Genomic DNA, 8,195 nt, shown 5'->3' with positions numbered 1-8,195 from the left:
CAAATAGAAGTCTCTCGGGAACGAGCGAATGCTATTTAAGGACAAGGTCTATTATTTTCCAAATGTAGGCAGTATTTTTTCATGAAAGGTCGGTTGCTCGTATTTCTCTAAACGTAAACGCTGACGGCGCGACCAAGTCTCGGGCTGCGTGTCAAATCTGTCGAGTGCCCGAGTCAAGACGAGTCAACCGTGAACTGGCTTGGGTTGCGAAACGGCGACACTGAAGCTTCGTGTTCAGCTGCTCAACAACGTTCGTATTTCAACTGCTTCGACATCACGAGAACCGTTGTTGACACACCGCAATATTTTTTTCTGACCGGTGTTTGTGAATTGTCGGAAGAAAATAAAAAAAAATTGCGGACAAAGTGCTTTTTTGTATACCGTGTACCGCCAATGCGTTCAAATGTAGTATTAGGTTAATCTACCTTGATTTGAAGCTTTCGTGACTGCGAGAATCCATACTCTGGTGCTTTCGGTAAAGTCACGTAGGTAGAAAAATAAAATTATTTTTGTTTTATAAAATTATTTTTGTTTTATTTTATTTTTCTACCTACGTGACTTTACCGAAAGAACCAGAGTATGGATTCTTGCAGTCACGAAAGCTTCAAATCAAGACTTTACCGAAAGAACCACAGAGTATAGGTGAATCTAATCTCCCATTCCCCCCACCTATATAGATAATTGAAGTTCCACTTTCCAGGAATCGTAACTCCTCTCATGGTTGACGTAGGAAGGGGAGATGGTGTAATTTATACTTCTTGAACAGATCTGTGTTTTTCATGTTGAAAGGACTGAGACAAATTGAGTGCAAATGTTTACAATATTTTTACTTGACCTTTGCTCAGATGATGTGACCTCGGATTTTCTTCAAAATGTCACATATCTAGCACACGTACTTGGCAATGATGCCTGCAAGTTTGAAAGCGTGCACTCCAACACAGTTATGACCATATCTTTCGCACAGCTTCAGGCTATTCATCCAGCTCCTGGACACACAATGACTCAAGGTGTTATCGGCCAAATAATGAGGCGTTTACATGTGAGAGGAAACCGAGCACCTGAAGAAACTCACATGCGCGAGGGGGCAACACTATCCCATAAAGGGAACAGGCGAAGGTTAACATTTTGCTGGACTACATTCTCCGGGCAAGCCAGGGTATGGATCCTAGACGCCCATGGGATGGGAGTTTCACAACTGTTGTGATCCACCAACCCTCACTTCCTCCATAGTACCTGATCACAGGCCACGTGCACACCCACCACAGCCAGGCAGCTGCTCATTTGAATGTATACTACCCAGGACCGGCTCAAATACGAATAAACATAATGATACAGTCATATATATGACAGTGTGTACAGGCCTATATACTGTATATACTCACCTCTAGTTAATTGTCTAAGTGGCACCCTATGGGACGTTGTGCTGTGTTCAGTGTGAATTTGTCAAGAGTCAATTGTTCACGCACTTGGCAAATTATTTAATTAAATCTCTATGGTACGAACGTATGAGAACCACCCCTCCACATCTCCTTTTCCAAGAAACCCCTTCCCAAAATTATGTTTCAACATAAACGTGTAAATGCTATTTATATAAGTTATTATCGTGTTATCGTTATGAAGGAGCTCGAAGACAGGACTTGGGCACCCATACCAGTCAGGTCACTCAGTAACCAGCACTGACCGGCATAGTGAAGTATGGTCAAACAACCCTCATGATTAACACTGCCGAGAGTGGCAGACGAGTTCAGTTAATGTGGCAGGAGTGAGATGGTTTGTGTCATCAGAAAACCACGAGGGATGATGACAGAATGAGGCCATTATTTGACAGTGAATAAACAAAGGCTGACGACGATGAAAATTATTGGTGTGGTTACTGATGACGTGCATGCAACATGTAATGTATACATTATATACATTCTCTCAGTGGGAAATATAACTCATTTTATAGAGAAGCATAGCTCCCAATCGTGAGATCACGAGTTCTTATTCCAGAGTTGGCCAAGTGCTACTATCAATATTATCTTAATCAATCCCAGGATGAGTATAATGAATATGTAGCCAATCTACCCGGTCCTCTCTCCTCCTGTCGCGAATGCTTGCGAGGGGGGACAGGTTGGCTAAGTAGACAATAACAACGATAAATAATAAAGTTCTGAGACAATGAATAGTGGCTCTGCGTTGTCGACAACAGCCGAGCACCAGGGGTTTGTAAAGCGGCAACACTTTATTTCAAAAGTCCTCTTCAGAAGGACAATTGCATATCTGCAATAGTGATCAGAGGCACCCTTCACATCACAACACCGCAGCTGAATTGCTCGGTCCAGAAGTTATCCCAAATCTCAATTATGATAAGAGCCGCTTATCATATTTAACAACATTAACATACATATTTAACAAGAAACATTTTAATATCTAACATCTGCCCAATACATATGTAGCACCTCCTACAGACCCTGATAATACTGCATAAACGAGACAACACGTACTTATATAATACTTTTTTATATCTAATTTTATGAACAATATGTAAATTAGAGAAATATTTTACTAACACTAAACATATAAAAACAATTATTCTTTCTTATACCAGAATCGGGAACGTAGCCTCCTCAAAAAGTACCTGACCTGCTCACCTCATTAGCTCAATGTTAAAATTAAGCTAAGTCAGCCATTGTGTGCCTTCCCAATGAACATGTAGTGGCACAGCGCCGACTGCTGTCCAGCAGCAGCAACTGCGGTGGACAGCACACACGCCGTTGAGCATATATACGGTGTGTGTGCCTGCAGGGCGGAGAAACTGGGGCATAGGTCATGGTACAACCTCATAGGGAGGCCCCTGGAACCCTCTGGAGGGTTTAAGAGGGGAAACGCGGCTCGGACGGAGCCAAGCCGCGCCGATGGGGAATAAAAGCAGCGGAGAGCGAGAGCTCCGGGCTGCCGGTTCAGGGAGTGGACTCATCTCATCGTCGCTGTCGTCGCTGCTGCCTTCATCGCTGCCGCCTTCACCCGATCATTCTGCGGCCGAGCAGTAGTTGGCTGTCTCGGTAGACGCCGTCGGTGCAACGCGGACAGGGTCGTGTCTGGGCCGGGCTGTAAGGCAGCGTGGTCGTGAGAGAGGAGGTGCCTCCTGCAACTACCTCATCTCCGACTGAGCGTGTGCGCCGCACACCATACGCACACACACGCCGAGAGGAAGGACACTACAAACATCGCAATACAATACCAAACGTTATTAACTTTTACGAAAATAACTTCTAATTTCATCAAAAAAACACTCTAATCATCTTCTAACTCCGTTATATCTACTGATTCGTGATGGATTGATAAAAATACAAATTAACAATACAAATTACATAACTCACTACGAGCCGCGCGCCACGCGGAAAATGGCAATCTAATACAACAAAAGGAACCTCCCGTACCTGCAATAGCGATCAGAAACACCCTCCATGTCACAACACCACAGCTCAATTCCTCTGTTAATGGGATTGAGCACTGTAATACAATAAATGCGGACTGAAATATGTGCGGCACTTAGCCAATCAAAGAAAGGGAAACGAGGGGGCATGCCACTTGACCATGACGTTACCATCTTGATCCACAAAAGAATCACATGCATTTATTAAATGTTATTGATTCTGCTCATTGATTTTCCTACGGAATTTAAAAAATCCAAATGAAAATTCACGTCTGCTTTCATTGTATTACAGCACCCTATATAGAGAGAGCATCGCACAGTCACAGACAGCGGCAGAGGCCTGCCAGTGATTAGGGATTCTGTGAAAGTTCAACAATTAATTCAATAGCTACAGCGACGGCGACAATTAAAATACCACTTTATTGTCACTATAAGGGTGCACAGTGATGATAATTTTATAGGCCAACTAGCGGGAAGTACCCGGCGTTGCCCGAGCGAAAAAGACATACACACATCGACTTACACATACACAGACATCGACCCACACACATACAAACACACACGCACATGTGGACTCATACACACAGACATCGACTTTCGACACACACACATGGAGTTACACACATCGACTCATGCACACACACATGGACTTGCACATACACATCGACTTACACGACCTACACACACACATGGACTTACACACATATCGACTAAGACACACACACATGGACTTACACATGTACCCACGCACACACATCGACTTACACGACTCACACACACATCGACCTACACACACACATATCGATGCACACAACAACAACCGCCATTCGCCACTAAGTGGCGGTGACGTCACTACGACGTTTGTGCCAGGCCATGTGCACCTTGAGACCACGTGAAGTGTCGAATGCCCGCGGGCAGGAGGTCACGGGGCAGACCCAAGTGCCACGGGTCGATTGACTAAGATGACTGGCTGATGCACCACCTGTGCCTTCTACTGTGCCAACCTGCTGTCCTTTAGCCACCCGGCGCTCCGCTCGTTGTTGTGAGCGTCGCTCCTCCGCCCTCCGTTGTTGTTGGAGGGTGACTACCTCCAACTGCCCAGTAGCGTCCTTCACGAGCCTCCTCCACAGAGGCCGATCTTGACACCGCTGGTACCAGTCATCGGCAAGTCCACTCAGCTCCATGTCCTCCTGTACCACATCACTCCATCTCTTTAGCCCGTGCTGCGCCCGTTTAGCCCCCTCGATTCGGCCGAACAAAAGCTGTTTCGGCATGCGGTGGCTGGGCATGCGGGCTACATGACGCAGCCAACGCAGCCTTGCCTGCCAGAGGAGCTCACTGATGGGACCTTGCCCAGATCTTTCAAAGATTTGTGAGCTCAAACAATCCAGCCTGGTTAAACCCAGGATGGATCGTAGACAGGCTAGCCTAAATGTTTCTAACCGGCGAAGATGTTCCATTAGGGTGGTTCACGTTTTGCAACGTAGAGAAGGGAGGGAATGACCGTGGCCGAGAAGACCTGAAGCTGATTCGGAGTGAGACCTCTGCTGTTAAACTGGAGCCGGTCATAAGCACATTGGCCAGGTATGGGAAACTTTCCACTCTCTCCACAACTGCCCCATCACCGATTGGGAGTTGTGGGGGTGGAATGTCCGATGGTACAAAATACCCAGGCAGGTGCTTAGTTTTGGTGGGACTGATGGTAAGGCCCCATCTCTTAGTGGCACGCTCCAGTCTCAGCAGCAGCGTCTCCAACTCCTCCTCTGAATGAGCAGCTATTACCAAATCATCGGCATACATAACGTGGTTGAGCAATAGGAAGCCATCCCTTGACCGCGCCCGGGCATCGATCAGCCTCCCATTATATCTGTACCATATGGAGATTCCCCCGGTACAGCTATTGAAGGCTTCACGAACTACGTGGTCAAAATAGATGTTAAATAATGTGGAAGCCAGAGGAAATCCCTGTCGCACCCCAAGGTGTACAGGGAATGGCTCTGACTCCCATTCACGTAGTTTTACCCGGGCCCGCTAACCATCATGAAGGTCCTTAATGATCGTGAGCAGAGGGTCAGGTACTCCAAAAGCACGAAGAACAACCCAGAGCCCAGGCCTACTGATGGTATCATAGGCCTTGACCAGGTCAATAAAGCAGAGATGTAGGTCTTGCTGGAATTCCCTACATCTCTGCTGTAGCAGACGGACAGAAAATATGGCATCTGTGCAGGACCGCCCTTTTCTGAAACCGCATTGGGGCTCCGCAAGCCTCTCCTCAGCGTGCCTGGCAAGGCAATGTTGAATAATCCTTGCCAGGACCTTTCCCGGCACACTGAGGCTTGAGATGCCCCTGTAGTTGTTACAGTCTGTACGGTCCCCCTTCTTAAAGAAGGTGACCACCAGGGCATCCTTCCAATCCTGCGGAACCCGTCCAGTGGTCCAGACTGCTGTTATGATGTCATATAGGGCAGTCTGTGCACAAACGCCACCCTCCCTCAGCATTTCGCTTGGGAGATCATCTCTGCCCGCTGCCTTTCCTGGTCTCAGACTCCGGATCGCCTTCAGTACTTCCTCAACAGATGGCACTTCAGCCAGCCACTCACAGGGGGTGACTTCTTCCAATATTTGAGGCACCGCAGCCTCAGCAGGGTCATCCTCACTTTGTGCCACAATGTTTTCGACACACACACATAGTCTCACACACACATCGAAAAACAACAAAAACACATATGGACTAACACACACACATGGACTCACACACACATGGACTCACACACACAATGACATACACACAGACACACATATCGACTGACACACATAGACTTACACACACATATCGACTCACGCACGCACATGAACGTACACACATCGTCGCAGACACACACATCGAGTCACACGGACATAAGGACTTAGACACAATCATTATTTTAATATTTACCAACTTAATTTTGAAATATTAGTTGTCTACACACAAACATTATTTTAATATTTCCAAACTGATTTTTTAAATATTAGTTTTCTATATACATGAGTTTAGCGAAAGAAGCAAGTAAAGGCAGCAGACATCGGAGCTATTGCGATTTTCACCTGAAGACGGGCGCTTGTGTTGCGTCCGAAACGTCGTGATTTATTTTCTTTTTATTTCTACCTACGTGACTTTACCGAAAAACCAGAGTAAAAAAAATAGTACTTATTGCCGTGGTGAGACCTAGTCCCGTGCAGTACCCCCAGCCTCGCCTAGATTGCCCAGCCGGCTGAGGTGGCACCTTGGCAGGCTGGGCCTGGGCTGCTTCCCCCCCACCCCCCCCCCATGCACGATCCCCCCGCCCGCTCTGCAGTAATATCTACAGCCTATAGCAGTAGCATCTACCGACTCTATAGTAGTAACTGCACGCATTGGGTTGGGGGGGAGAAGAGGACATCACACTTTGAAGAATTTACCTTAGCATTTTGTGTATTTTTATTCAATTTTTAACGCAAATGCGAATTTCCACCCCCTCCACCGATGGCGCATGTGCGTTGTTGCTAGGGGCAACCCCTGGTCAGCTTTGTCGCGCATGCGCGAATGCGTGCTTTGGCGCTCGCAGAGCGGCGTAAGAAAATCAATCAATCTACTAAATAGCACTGAATGGTTAATTTAACTACTTTAAAGTTGACGGGTGGGAAAATGGAATAGCGCTGGCTCGCCACGGGGCTGATAGCGTGGTACCTGGCTACTTTTCTAAAACTTTGGTTAACAAAAAGACCAACTCCTTTGCAAGTTTCGTCCACATGCAGACAGACAGACAAAAAATGACATTTATAGGTAAAGATATAGATTACGGAGATAGTGTGTACACCAAGGTAAGGTGTATCGGTGCATCCGCATGTGGGGAGTGGGGGCATGGTGGTTAACATATTGCGCTTCAAACCCAGTGACGAATATTAGACCCTGTTCTCCTAGCGTGCGGCTCCATGTCCGACTCGACCGGGGGCACCCGGGTCACCCGACCGTGAGCCCCGGTGCCCCGGGCTCTGTCTGACACCTTTCCCTTGTGGGACAATCTCGACCAAATGCTCCCCTTCTCATCCGACTCTGGCACGGGGCAGCTCGCTTGTTTTGTGTACGATGCGTGGGTAATGGGCATCTTGACACTACACTCGCTAGGGGAGAACACTGCTCTTCCTCGCATGCACACACTCCATCTACGACTTACACAGAAATCAGGGGAACCACGCCACATAGTCGGCATGCAACAATTAAGCTCCGGTGATTTTCTAACTTTTTAGTATTCTATTCAAGGATTGAATCATTTGTCTTGTATGTATGTATGTTGAACTTCTTTCGCACCCAACGTACCCAACCATTCTAATTGTAGGTGCGGGGGGAAGGACAACAAACTAAACACAGAAAGCAGTTCTAAAGAAACTAGTTTTTAATCTTCGTACAGATAGGTTCAAAGAAAATTACAATAATAACAATTATTGTCGACGTAGCCCTTCAGGGTCTGGGACACATTACTGCAGACGTGGCAAGATCGGAAATCGCTGCAATCCTCAAAAACGATAAGACACCTATTAGCAACATCAGTAAGGATGAGTGCTTTGAGCTTTCTCAATCATCCTTTCAGCCGACATGGGCAATGCCACAGTCATCATGGACAAAACCACATAAAATAACAAAATTCAGCACCTACTTAATGATGGTAGCTATACCAAAATTAAAAGAGATCCCACCAACTGCCTCGTTACGAAAAACAACAATATCATTACTGATTCGACATCTTTAATCGAACCAACC

General features: G+C 46.6%; 1 long non-coding RNA gene across 1 annotated transcript; it reads left to right on the top strand.

Annotated features, from left to right (window-relative positions):
* Nucleotides 1–266: 266 nt before the first annotated feature.
* LOC142906094 (uncharacterized) lies at nucleotides 267–1,858 on the top strand. The gene is made up of 2 exons (XR_012930063.1): nucleotides 267–397; nucleotides 603–1,858. It is a non-coding gene; the product is annotated as an uncharacterized LOC142906094 (long non-coding RNA).
* Nucleotides 1,859–8,195: the final 6,337 nt, after the last annotated feature.

The sequence above is a fragment of the Petromyzon marinus genome, chromosome 3 (genome assembly GCF_048934315.1).
Source record: "Petromyzon marinus isolate PM22_M1 ecotype Great Lakes invasive population chromosome 3, UKy_Petmar_22M1.pri1.0, whole genome shotgun sequence".
Lineage (NCBI taxonomy): Eukaryota > Metazoa > Chordata > Hyperoartia > Petromyzontiformes > Petromyzontidae > Petromyzon > Petromyzon marinus.
This window is presented reverse-complemented; position numbering and strand designations above follow the sequence as displayed.